The following is a 14292-nucleotide window of genomic DNA, read 5'->3' on the forward strand; positions in this document are numbered from 1 at the left end:
AGTCGAATTTATGAAATTGCCCCCCCCCCAAAGCTGCATGGACCTTTGCAAGTTATTTGAAAACAGAAAACAGAGACCCGTTTTGAAGCAGCGCTTTGCAATATTTGATACTTTGTAAACCTCGTGATTTTGTGTTTGATGTCCCTTGTGAACAATCCAAACGAAGCATCCGAAACTATGTCCATAAATAGTATTTAGAGAGCTTCTTCGAGTCTTAAGCTTTTTTGAAATGGTCGAGAGCAATTTGACTCGCGAAGTGCTCTCAAGAGTTTAAGCACATGAGTGTGAAGAGATCCCTGAGCAAAGGACTTCTCCGTCCACTCAGAGACTTACCCTGGCTCGATGCTTTCATGAACGGATTTCTCATCGGGGAAGAAAGAGAAAGAGAGAGAGAGAGAGAGAGCGAGAGCGAGAGAGAGAGAGAGAGAGAGAGGAGAGAGAGAGAGAGAGAGAGAGAGATGAGAGAGAAGAGAGAGAGAGAGAGGAGAGAGAGAGAGAGAGAGAGAGAGAGAGGAAGAGAAGAGAGAGAGAGAGAGAGAGGAGAGAGAGAGAGAGGAAGAGAGAGAGAGAGAGGAGAGAAGAGAGATAGAAAGGGGAAAAGAGAGAGAGAGAGATCGACAATGTCCTCTCCCCGGTGTAGTGTCTCGATCTCGGCTCCTCTCTCCGATGGATGGTGGTGGTGGCCTCGCCCAGTTGGGTCTCCCAATTCCTGTTTCTGTCCTCGCTGGCTGGCAAGTAGCATGGCTATTTATTACCCGGTCGAGTTTTGTTGCCCAGCTCTCTGAGAAAGTATAAGCAAACACCACCGGGCGGTAGATCCTTTTGGACCCTGTCTGTGTACCTGACGAGTAGAAATAGTCTTCTCGAAAACGTTTCGAGCTGTCGTCTTTCCCCACCGGCCGTGTTTTACCGATGTCAAACAACTTACATGATTAGCATACCTGTCTTCACCACACGCGTCGTGGGTGTGGATGCACTATTCGTTGCATGCATCTGCGTCAGGAAAAGCAGTGCGTAAAAACTAATCCAAAATACCTTCACTTATCATATTTTGTGCACCAACGGTATGCTGTAAACTCTGTTTATTTACAAGCTTTGCGATTTTTATCTTTGTTAAATAAAGTCAAGTAACGTTAAATGTAAGTGACTACCATTGGCGTATTTGGGTACTGAGCTAATGTCTATGGGAACTGAAAAGAAGCCTGTACAATCGTTGTTGTTCAGCCATAGTCGTGTGGGATCGATACAAAAGGAAGGCAGCCAATACTCCTCAGCATATCATATCGCTGAACATATCCTCCTCCTAACAGCTCGTCGCCAGCCTCTGTAGCCTCTATGACCTCTTCCCCGCGAGCATCTGCTACCCTCAACACATCCGAGTTCATCATCCCATTCACAGCCCAGGTGTCAGTCAGTGGAGGCTGTGAGATCTCAGGCCGGAGGCCAATGGCCTCAGACCATACCAGGCCACTCACGTAAATTCACGCCAGGCCTCAGACCAGACGCGAATTTACCTCGTGTTAGACATAAGCTCGGTTCAAATTAGAGATAATTTCGCATCATGTCAGGTGTCGGCATTCCTTTAAAGGAGCCAATCAAAAGGTGGTCTGGTTAGATCATCTCAGATCAGAGATCGCCCGCCTCAGACCAGATATCACCCGCTCCAGGTCAGAGATCATCCGCCTCAAATCATGGATCCCCGCCTCAGATCAGAGATCATCCGCTTCAGATCAGAGACCCCCGTCTTACCTCAGAGATCATCCGCTTCAGATCAGAGATCACCCGCCTTGGATCAGAGATCACAAACCTCAGATTAGAGATTATCCGCCTCAGATCAGAGATCACCCGCCTCAGGTCAGAAGTCAGCATATCCCAGATCAGAGATCATCCGCTCCAGGTCAGAGGTTAGCACATCTCAGATCAGAGATCAACTCGCTTCGGGTCACATGCCAGCTCACCTCATGCCAAAGCCCAGTTTGCGCCGGGTCAGATATACTTATGCATTATGCCAGATGTCCGGCTGCCTCATGCCAGAAGTCAGCTCGTCTCCTGTCAGAGATCAGGCCATCATCTGTCGAAGATCAGGCTGCCTGATCTCCGCCTCCTGTCGGAGACCAGAACACTTCCAGTCGGAGACCAGTCCGCCTCCTGTCGGAGATCGGGCCGCCCCCTGTCGGAGATCAGGCCATCTTCTGTCGGAGATCAAGCCGCCTCCTGTCGGAGATTAGACCATCTTCTGTCGGAGATCAGGCCGCCTCCTGTCGCGGAGATCCCCTCGCCCCGGCCAGCGGCCACCAGGGCACGGCCGTGCCGCGGCGGCTCCGGACAACCACCTCTGGAAGGCTGCTGTTCCCTGGCGGATCGACGCGAGCCGGGCTGGTCGGACAGGCGGAACGCCGTTGGGCCCTGTGCCAAGCATGCGGCGTCCCGACGTCAGCAGACACGGACGGAGACGTCGGTAGCGGCGGGCGGCTGTCTGCGGCCGAGAGCGCCGGTCACTGCACCAGCGGGCTGGCTGTGTTTTCGCTGATCCCAGCCCCACCAGCCCCACAGGTGAAAGGCTTCAGCCGACCGGCTAGAGCGCCGTTCCCGTGGCGGTTAAAGATGAGGGAGGTTTGTAAAAGCAGGCACGAAACACATAGGAGATCTCGGCAGCAGTGGGAGCGAGAGCCAGTTGTTCGCCTCGCGTGGCAATGGGATGATCCCGGTCGCAGTGTAAACGTTGACGGCTCTGAGTGCAGATTCCGAAAGCTTAGACAATGAGCCTAATGGCAGATATCGATTAATTTAGGGGCGACCTTGATAACAACGCTGTCAAGCCCGGCGTGAACGCCTGGTGGCGCAGCCGCTGACAGGATATCGGAACGAGACGGGTATGTAGGAACCAATGATAAAAGCCATCGATCAAAAAACGTCGTGTCGCAGGTGATGATGGGTAATGGATCCGTGCTGTCAATGATGGAGGCGCGTTTGGCGGCTTCGATATGAGCCTGCTGACAGGGTCGGGGTGGTTTTTCGACTGTAACTGACGGGCCTTGGAAGGCAGCCAGGTTCTCTGGGGATACGGGCCGCCGGTTGGCTGTATCTTTAGATAGCCATTATCAAGTCCGTAATTATCACCACTGATTCTCAGCACCGGACACGTCACATCGTTTCTACGCATCTGATCATGCGATCTATCCACGCACCTGCGACTTCCGAGACGACTGCGACACACGAAACTCCGCTTCCAGCCATCGCTCAACACGCACTGGTGAAGCCAGCTCGGCATACGCCTGGTAACAAGGCGAACCGCAGGAGGCGCCTTGCTCCCTTTCTTTTTGCGATCAACGAAAAGCAATCCGATGAGCGGCGTCATTGTGGTGAAAGCGCGCCGAATGTGGCCGACTCAGTGAGCGAGCCATCCATCACAGCAGCCCTCGACGACCCAGTCATGCCACAAAGGTCTGGAAGGCGGCCTTTTCGGCGCCGAAAATGACGGATGGAGACGAATGCGCCGCCGATGGCGCGGGCAGCGATTGGGCCGCCGACTGGCCGGCGCTGGCGGCCTGCGTGTGGACGGGCGACGGCGGGCGACACGATGTCGTGCCAGCTGCATGGACCTGTGGGGTCTGCTGACCTGCCATTGGCAGCCGACCGCGCCGTGGCATCACCACGGAACGAGGCAGCCTCCTTGCTGGTGCTGGATGTGATGTGGCACTTTCGTATCGGTCTAAACTCTGGCCTTGCCGGCACCGAGCTGCGTTGGTGCCGATGGAGACCGCTCACCAGCCCGCCCCCTTCTCCCCCTCTTCCTTCCCACACCACCAACCTCTAAGCTCACCCATGTAGCCGTCGGAATGGCATCGGCAATTTGATTGAAACGATCATCACTGATTGATCACCCGTCATCGCTGTGACTCAACGGTGATCGATGAAGAGTGATATTGTGAGACAGTTCGGGAGAAGTAGACCCAATCTGCGAGTGGAGAAATTTGTCCGACTTACAGCTCGCTGGAAAAGACTGGCTTTGTTATTTGTGGGCTGGAATGGATGTGGCAATGATGATTGGGCACATCAAATAACATTTTTGCGTTATCATGCGTCAATATTTCAGCCGTTCGTTGCCGTGGATACAGCCCGGCCTTTTCCATGACTTTTTTGACCGCCTACTCTTTACTTCGTGATACGTTTGCAATTTTTGGGTTGTAACATGAGTGTTATATGGGAGCTATTGTCACGGTAGTGTGACAACATAACCTTGGATTACTAAGAGTAGTTTGAGTACGCGGTGGGTCGATGTTTCTAGGCATTGGTACGAACAACATATCACGTTCGTGTTAAGTTGTTTGCGCTCGATGTTTTCGACTTCGGACACCCAGAACTGCCTGGCCGCTTTGCAGCATGGAGATATTTTTCGATATATAAGGCAAACAATATGGGCCGTGCAAGCTTCGAACCCGGAGCCTTGGAGTGTGTGTCCAGTAGACTACCATGTCAAAATGAGGGCCAATTTTCGTCTCCACCAATTGTTTCCAAAAGAGCCAATTTCGCTCACAGTGCATCCAATAGGCGGAGGACTTGCAGCTTTTTTAACAGGGAATGCTATGCTTATGTAATGCTGTTTTTTCTCTGCTACTCCAACTTTGATGAGCCGGAATTGCCTGGCTACCTCGCCGGTTAGCGATATTGTTTTCCAGGTAAAACGGAGGGCTTGTGCACACAGAGCGGAAAAGCCAGAGGAGCAGAAAAACACCATGACGAATATGCATTAAAACAGCATGGTGGCTTATTTGCACAGGATTTTTCAGCGGCGTCGGACGCGCGCCGGGTGCACGTCGGACGTACGTCAAGGCAGGTGACGTCACAGGAAAAGTGTGACGCGTAATACAAACCCGAGGATGCTCAAGCGTGAGATCCACGATGGCTTGCTCTTCGCAGCGTGCCGTGTCTGAGATTGAAATGGTCCCTCAAATCTCAGGAAAATTCAGGCATACAGGGAAGCTGCAAGCGATAAGTCACTGCTTATCGGCTGCAGATGTGACGGAAAAGTGGCGTGCTAAGCATCGGCCCAAATTCTCTGCGCTCCTCACCTTTAAAAGATTGCACATCGAAGTCAGACGGAGAATGGAAGAAGTAAGCAAATCATGTGCCCGGCGGCGATAGCTGTCGAAAAGTATGACGCATTCAGTAAAAGTTTGGCGTGAGCAAATGCACGCTTTGTAGTCTAGGAGTTAGATACGCGCTTGGGACGTGGTGAAAGTAACGCACGTGTGAACAGCACCTTTACACCAACATGAGACTCCCATAACAAGGAATCCAGGTTAAGTTTCTCTGCACGACTACTGCAAAGCACAATATTCTCTTCGTGTTTTAGCCGCAAAGCTGGAAATCGCTTGCGGTCGGGCCGAATCCATGCGAAGCTTGGTGGTGAACGAAGTCGTTGGTGTTAGGCCAGATTAGAACATGCCAGACATGCGTGGCGAGGTCCAGCAGGTACCATGACACAACGAACGATCAACGACGATTAAAATCATTCGCATCCCTGATCCACTATTAACATCCTCTACGGGGTACTTATTTTGCATGCCTCTACGTTTCCCCATTTACGGCTTTCACCTCTGACCGGAATCTCTGCAGTCTCAGACTTCTTGACCTTTCATCAAGGTCCGTCCCATTGACACCTCTGCAGTGGGCACTGAAGCTAACTTTTCGGGACGACACACTCGTCCGGAACAGGGGCCCAAGTTACCCTATCACTGGTGAGAAAGGACGCCGTGCGGACTCGGAGCGCGCATGTTCAGGCTTGTGTCCGTGGGAGACGCTGCGTGGCACAGTGTCCGTTTGTGGGTGGCGGTGGGAAAGGAGCATGGGCGGGAGGAAACTGCGCTCCGGTAGTGCAGGCATGGTGTGGCCCGATGTCCTGCAGCCAGCGTTGGCAATCGCGAACGTAGTTCTGCAACTGGGTGCGTGTTGGGAGGGGGCAGGGAAGCGGATAGCGAATTGAGGAATGCTTCGGGGGCGTTTTCTGGGCCACGTTGCTTGAAATGCACTGTGGATGTTCTGGAAAGGAATGCAAAATCCATCCGCGTTAGCATGGCCTTCTGGAATGCCAAGCCCCAGAGCAAGACCACGGCACTGTGCTGAGTTCTGAAGGGAAGGCAACAAGAAGGAGCAAGGCGTGCTATGCGGGCCAAAACTAGGCGAGCGTCAGCAGCACATTGTGGAAAGGAAGAACTGCGTCCGGTTTGTTTAGCGCGTTGCACATATCGAAATAGTAAGCTGTATTCGGAAGACAAACATGAACCGTTGTTCTTCTGTGAGGTACGGAACAACGAGGGTGCTACGCAGCAGATGAACAACCCGTGCAGTTAAGTTACACACCTCGAAATAGCGCAACAATCTAGGCCAGAACAAAGCTGGACAGAGGACACAGAGCGCTATGACAGCAGGAGAAAATGATATGAGGTGGATTCAGAGTTAATGCTTGAAGCTATGCAAGGCAAGGCAAGGTGTGCAAGGCAAGATGTGCAAGGCAAGATGTGGCAAGCAATGCAAAGCTGCCATGCAAAGACACGATTGTGGGGCATCAACTACGCGTCGATCAGGCGAGTAGCGTGTTTTCAGTTTGATATCAGCGCCGCGCCACATTCACCGGACGCGGAGATGGCCACCGTCCAGTCGTCAATAAAGTTCGGTGCCATAGTGCGGGACGTCCAATAAGCATCGCGAGCGCTGTTGATCGTGGTTGCGCGCCCGACGGCCGAGTACGGCACGACGCCGCGCTGCTCCGCTCCGGCCGAGCCGGGCGGCGGCACGCTACGCGCTGCTCTTTGCTGGTTGTCACGCTGCTGGTCAATGGGTGCCACTCTGCTGTCTGCTCGGTGCCACGCTGCTGCTGCTGGGTGCCACGCTGCTGTCTTGGGTGCTACCCGCTGTCTTGGGTGCAGGTGCCGCATGCTCGCCGTCTGTTGGGTACAGGTGGCCGCACATGAGCGGAGATGCTGATCTGTAGCGTCCGTCTTCGAACTGACGTCCGCACACTCGTTTGTCAGGTGAGGTTATATTTGGAGTCAGACACGTCGATGGGCGTCTTCGGGGCGAGATCATGACGACTTGAATGTCCTTGTTGTCTGAGGGCGAAGTTTTGAACTTTACACTCATCCCCATCATCATTCACAACGCCAGAATTATGCGTGTAAATGGATAAATGAGTGCGTCAAATTTAAAACAAGGGTTGTAGTTGTAGTTGTAGTAGTTGCAGCTAGTTGCGTTGTAGTTGCAAATGCCATTTTTCCGTGTTTCAAACGCACACTAAACGTGGCAGTGCGACTCGGTTCAGACAGTTGCGTTTGGAGGGAGAAATGAGAGGATAATGGACAGCATTAAAGCAACATATGTTGACGGAATGAACGATGTGTTCCAGGAATGACTTGTATGCCGTCAGTTATACAGTCCATCAGCGATTTGTGTCAGACAATATTCCACAGAGAAAGTTCGTATTCACCAGCAATTTCAAATGAACAGTACCGTTGCGGTGAAGTAACCTAAATAACCTAACCTAATGACAGTATCCTAAATAACCTAACCTAATGACAGTAACCTAAATAACCTAACCTAATGACAGTAACCTAAATAACCTAACCTAATGACAGTAACCTAAATGACCTAACCTAATGACAGTAACCTAAATAACCTAACCTAACGACAGTAACCTAAATGACCTAACCTAATGACAGTAACCTAATGACAATGATAAGATGACCCAACCGATCAAATCAACATCCCATCACCGACTATACGGTGAGAAAACGCTATCTTGCAAAACGTATCTGATCGGTCCACTGATTATATCATAGGACTCGACATTCTGTTAAAAAAACATGTTATGGATAGCTTTGCAGCTCGGTGGTAGTCGGGATCTGCGCATCATTTGCTACCCCGCAATCACTGGCTCGGCTAGTCCATGTACATCATCAACATCGATGTAAGCATCTGTTTTTTTAATCACTTTTGTGTTGTTTTCGTTGCTTATCACTGGCACCTCAAAAATCCCACCAGCCCGAAATGTTTTCTGAACAAATATTTTAAAGAATTTTCAATATGTCCATTACACAAGCTTCATTTCCATCCTCTTCAGGACGAGATAAAGCGTTTCCGGCTGCTTATCAATCTGTTTTGAGCTATTCTTGTTTGTTTTGATCACTCATTTCCTATCCGAAAGGCGGGAAGGAAAGGTTAGCAGCCAAAGATAGAGAGAGAGGGGGGATATTTGTTGCCACTTTTAGTATGTATGCACAGCTCCGTACCTTTCCGTTCCAATGTTCGTTTTATAGTATTCTAGCGAAGTATCATAGCAACTTAAGTATTGCAGCCAGTATTGTAGCAAAGTTATACCACTCCACCAAGCCCAGCCGAAGCCGTACCCTGATAGATGCTGCTGTCCTGAAATCCTAGCCAGTCGCTATAACCAATATGCCTGCGCACAAGTTCGTCCCCTTCATATTAAACCGACAGAATTATTGGTCCTCCTGGGGTGGAGCGTGCTGTTTTATAATCTCTCCACAGTAAAAGCTGATGGTCCGCCTTGTTTTTCACCCCAGGCGGAGGGTTATTTGCCTGCGATGGCATCACCCCGCTGCAGCAAGCGCTCACAACGGCTGATCAGTCCGCCGTCCGCGCGCCCAGCGGGGGCGTAAAAATTTACTACCGCTTCGACCGGTGATTACGAGGCCGGCCGTGTCCAGCCCGCCGACGGGCGGTCCGACACCACCCGCGCCGCTCGCAGCGCCGGCAACGGACAGCGCGGGCCCGAGCGCCCCTTTATTACGATAAATGGCGCGCGAACGGCCGCCGGCGGTGCTAATCTGTAGAGTAGTTCACTGGCGAGGAGCGTCAATAACGCCGCCTGCGGCAGATTGGCGGCCTCTCGTGTGATACCGCCCTTCGGGGAGTTCCGGCCGGTTTCTGGCGCGGGTGCGGCGTGCATGCGAACGCGAGCTCGCAGTCACCCGTGCTCGCCTGGTCGGACGTGGCGGAGCTCGGTGGCATCCGGCCGAGCCCGCCTCGGCGGTATCCGGCCGAGCTCGGCCTCGGCGGCATCCGGCCGAGCCCGGCCTCGGCGGCATCCGGCCGAGCCCGGCCTCGGCGGCATCCGGCCGAGCCCGGCCTCGGCAGTATCCGGCCGAGCCCGGCCTCGGCGGCATCCGGCCGAGCCCGGCCTCGGCGGCATCCAGCCGAGCCTGGCCTCGGCGGCATCCGGCCGAACCCGGCCTCGGCGGTATCCGGCCGAGCCCGGCCGCGGCGGAGCGGAGCATGACCGCGCGCTGCCGTGTCGTCAGAGGGTGGGAGGGGCGGGTGCTACCTTTATCATGATGTTTGCGCTACGAGTAGTTTCGAGGGCCTCATGACGCAAGTGGCGTCGATGAACAACGCTGCTTGAAGAGAGCCGTACCGCATTGCGTGTTAAAACGAGTTTGTCGTTGTCCAGCTACATGATGAACATAAAACCATTGTTATGGTGACAAAAAGGAGAAACATTGTACGAGCTGTCGCCAATATTTGTTAACCCTTGCAAGCACATTTGTTTGATGGAAGTACAGGAAAAAGAATGTTGCCAAAAAAGGACGTTCAACGCAAACCACGACTGTTGCCTCAAATGAAGTCAGAGGGAGCAGCAACTGCATTTCCTGCTCCATATATTATCGGACAGACATGCGACTGCACCCGACCCCCACAGGGCAGATGTAGCTTGGACTCGACTCGGAGCCCAACGGCACGCGACATTGTCCGCGTGCCAGGAAGGTGACGGCATCGGTGGCATTGCTACATGCAGGTTTAAGAGGCTCGCATCTGTCCAGGAGATGATGCAGCACTAATGGGTTCACCGGTCTCCTGAATACCACGGCTTTTAATTGTAGCGATTCCAAGGTTGGATGGGACCTGGGTGTATTCAATTATAGGATGATGGAGTAAATGCAGCGTATATCATTGACAACGACAGCTTCCCCCTGCGTGCTTGCCTTAAACAATGCCATTCCCTCTGACCAGGCTGGATACCAGGTGTTCATTGTCATAGGTTATATGCATTAAATAGATTTGCCCACGATAAGCTGATGCTTAACGGAATGAGCAAAGATCTAATCATCCTTTATTTTCATACCGTAGAGTGGGCCGGACTCGGGTATTATATTGGGTAGCACGGATATGCCACTCTTTCCTTGGTAATAACATGGCTTCACCTTCCTTTCGGATGGAAATGTGCAGCTCATGAAAGTTCTTAGCAGTCGCACGGAATATTTCTAGCCTAATTCATTCTCCGACGGCCATATGTAACCCATGCAGGCACGGGCACAGCCATTAATGCTACCAGCGACCAGCAAGTCCAAGTTCCACTTGCTCGTAAATCAAGCCTGAAGTATTCCTTCACATGCAGGAAATGTCACAGTACTTCCAATAGTTCTGACATTTCAATGAATGTACTTACATACCTAAAACTGAAGTGCGAGTGAGGTGGGAATGTCCGTTCCCAAGAAGTCCTCAGCGGCAGTTGCGTTCATTGCTGCCATTCACATTGGAAATATGCTGTGTTTCCTCGGCAATTAAAAAACCGCTACTTCTGTCACCATTTTATTGTGATTCTTTTCCGTGTTTTCTCAGTTTCGGTAGGATTTTCCTCAGCGAACGCTATCATCACCTGTGGGATCGGCTGTCGACGTGGAGCCCTCCTCCGAGGATGATGACCCACCTTCACAACCCTCCCTCTGGAACATGCAATCTAGCACAAGTCATCAGTCCGAGGTTATAATCGGGAACGATGACAGTGTATCTGTATCCGCCGCTCCCGGATGTCTCATAGTGACGTCACTATTGACCGCGGCTCCTCCCGGCAGGTCTCGGAGTCCTGGGGGTGGTATTGACCGCGATTCGTCCTCGACGGGTGTCTACTTTCGGGTGAACCGGAACACCGCCACCGCACCGGCACCGCCCACGCCACCGGAGCGCCGCCATCGGAGCGCCGCCACCACCGGCACCGCCATCGTCATCGGAACGCCGTCATTGGAACGCCTCCGCCACGGCAGTCGTCATCGGAGCGTCGTCAGCGGAAAGCCGCCATCGCCGGCGGCGCCATTGACAGTCAGTCGTCCTCAGATCGATCGCGCTGTTTGCAGACACCATATGTAACAATCTGAGCGGCAAGATAGGCTGCTATCGTGCGGGCGGGTCGGCAAACCGGCGGCAGCCTCAACCCAACGGAACGCGCGTCTGATTCGGCCAGCGCTGAGAGGAGCTGGCCAGGGCTGACCCGAGCCGACCGAAACCGTCGGCAGCTGCCTGGAGGTGACACGGCTGGAACGCAGCTGACCCGCGTCGAAGAGAAACGACACCTGCCAGTTGTCCGCAGCTGGCCACCATCCACTGTTTCCAGCGGTGAATCGCCCTCGTTTCTAGCGCTCAGTACAGCTGAGCGTTGCGAGCGAACATTGCAACTGAAGAGACGTCGTCATCCAACATGGACAATAACAGCCAGTCAGAGAATTGCTCGTTCCTGCAGCTGTTGGACAACGAGACCACCAGCTGCTGGCCAATGGCTGGCGGTCCGGTGCCCTACACGACCATCATTAACGCCATCTTGTACTCAATCGTCATGGTGATAGGCCTAGGTGGCAACACGCTGGTGATCTACGTCATCGTGCGCTACAGTAAGATGCAGACGGTCACCAACTTCTACATCTTCAACCTGGCGGTGGCCGACGAGATCTTCCTCATCAGCATTCCCTTCATCCTCACGACGATGGCGCTGGGGCAGTGGCCCTTTGGCATGGTTATGTGCAAGATCTACTGGACCATCACCAGCATCAACCAGTTCACCAGCAGCCTGTTCCTGACAGTGATGAGCGCAGACCGATACCTGGCCGTCTGTCATCCGATCAGCTCCACGCGCTGGCGCACGCCTCTCGTCTCCAAGATCGTTTGTCTGACAGCTTGGACGGCCAGCTCTCTGATGGTGGTGCCGCTCTTCATGTACGCCTGCCGAATACGAGGGCCAGTGCAACATCTTCTGGCCGGAGAGCGTCGGCGGCGTCAAGGGCGAGAAGGCCTTCACGCTGTACACTTTCACCATGTCCTTCGCCATGCCGGTCATCCTGATCCTCGTCTTCTACATCCTCGTCATCAACAGACTGCGCCACGTCGGCCCGAAGAACAAGTCGAAGGAGCGCAAGAAGAGCCACCGCAAGGTGACGCGCCTCGTGCTCACCGTCATCACGGTCTACTTCTTCTGCTACCTGCCCTTCTGGATCACGCAGCTCTCGCTCATGGTGAGCAGTGAGTCGCGCGTCAACCACAGCCAGTTCATGGTCTGCGTCATCCTGCTGGCGTATGCGCTCACCTACAGCAACAGCGCCGTCAACCCAGTCCTCTACGCCTTCCTCAGCGAAAACTTCAAGAAGTCGTTCGTCAAGGCGTGCCAATGCGCGCGCGTGCCCGACGTCAACAACGCCCTGCACGTGGAGAACTCGGTCTTCCCACGACGCAGCAAGCAGGCGGGCGGCAGGTCGACCGACATGCACGAGCTGCAGGAGCGCGGCATGGCGCCCGAGCCGAGCACCGGCGTCACGATGATGACCCCGCGCTCGCAGACACGCTCCAGCCACTCCGAGGCAGCCAACGGTCATCCGACGCTCACCGTACCCCCGAAGGCGTAAGCGGCACCCGTCGACTCAGCTGCCGTGACGCCGCCTGGAGCTGGTCGCCTGCGCTGGCCGGGTGTGCCGACGACTGAAGCTGTCCGCTTCGGTAGCGCGGCCGACGAAGCCGACGGGGGCCGACGAAGGCCGTGCAGCAGCGAGGTCCACCATCTGGTGTGGGGATCAACAGCTGATGACATGCGAGTGGCAAAGGTCACGGCGAGTTGGATTGACACACGTTTTCTGGTAGTGAATAGTCAGGGATCGCGAGAGCAAAGAGCTTCGTTGCCCAACCGAATTCTACTTACGCCCTTTGAGTGTCACTGTCAGTCGCGTTGGGCAGTTCGGCTGCGCCGACCAGCTGCACGCTGCGGCTTGACAAGTTCAGTCTTCGAGCGCTACACGTGTCCGTGGCTCGAGTGTTCCCTAGAGAGCATCCCAGCGGGCTGCGGTGGCGGCGAGAAGCCGGTATCATGCCACCCTTATTGTCACTAGATGTCGGTGTTTCGTGTTTCAGAAAAAAACAAAGCAATGTTTATGGAAGCGCGATGAAGAGGTCTTAGGCGGAAGCGCAGATAGAAGGGCGATATTGCGTGCATTGCATATTTCACGTCATTTTGATGAACGAATCTATCCCGTCAACCCTTGTTGGCGACAAATCTCTGTCGCTGTTCCATCGTGGATGATACATGCCTGTATGACAAGTATAGCGCTCGCTGTTTCCAGGCGCTCGTGAAGAATCACAGTGAGCTTATGTGATGTGGTCGTGGTCGAAGCTGTGAGGGTAAGCCTCAGGCACCTTAACCTTCGGATGCAGCGGCTTTAAACTAGGCATGGTGACTGGCATCATTGCGCTGAGTGCGGCAATGTCAATGTACAGGATTGTTGTTGTTCCGCCTGCGTACTGGCTGTGAGTGATTGGGTCTTAGTGGTTGACTGAAGCTTTTCATTTTAGGAATGGTGCTCATCACCGATCCTTGATGATCACGGCTGTGTGCTGCGTGTACACCAGACAAGACTGGCTGCTGATGTGCACTTCAGTGCCGCCGTGTCCATGGCCTTCTTGAAGCTCTCCCTCTCTAGGCATTGACGTTGTACGATAGTTACACAGTTACACACATGCACCTGCATTCAAACACGCGTGACATCGCGCATCACGCAGTAGCCAGCATGGCACAAAGCTTCCACCAGCCCAGCCCGTCTTTCCACCTGTTGTCACCGCTGGGTTCCGATCACCACTGCCCGATTTTCCAAAGCTCCGTTTCCTTCCCGCGTCCGTTTCCCCGCCGCTCCACCGGTTCCGGGTGTCGCGATCCCACTCTCGACAACAGCCCCACCGGGGTCAGGAGATGACCGAGACTTGGCAACAACTGAGCCCGCCCACTGCAGGTCGAGGATCTCCAGCCCCCCCCCCCCCCACCCCCCGCCTCCCTTCCACGAGCCAATAGCCAAGAGCGAGCTATAACACCCCGGAGCTCGACTGCGGGATGTCGTAGCTCCAGTGGTCTAGCCAACCACAATGTTCGTGCTTTTCGATGTCCCTTCCTCATCTCGGTGGAACACTGAGCAGCTATTGGCTCGTCGGTTCGAAAGAGTTTTTGCATTACATGCGTATATGTGAGGT

General features: G+C 53.7%; 1 pseudogene; it reads left to right on the top strand.

Annotated features, from left to right (window-relative positions):
* The window catches only part of LOC119113816 (somatostatin receptor type 5-like), a 76495-nt pseudogene extending 62437 nt beyond the window's left edge, over nucleotides 1–14058 (top strand).
* Nucleotides 14059–14292: the final 234 nt, after the last annotated feature.

This window comes from Pollicipes pollicipes, unplaced genomic scaffold (genome assembly GCF_011947565.3).
Source record: "Pollicipes pollicipes isolate AB1234 unplaced genomic scaffold, Ppol_2.1 Scaffold_7262;HRSCAF=8765_pilon_pilon_pilon, whole genome shotgun sequence".
In the NCBI taxonomy this organism is placed as follows: Eukaryota; Metazoa; Arthropoda; class Thecostraca; order Pollicipedomorpha; family Pollicipedidae; genus Pollicipes; species Pollicipes pollicipes.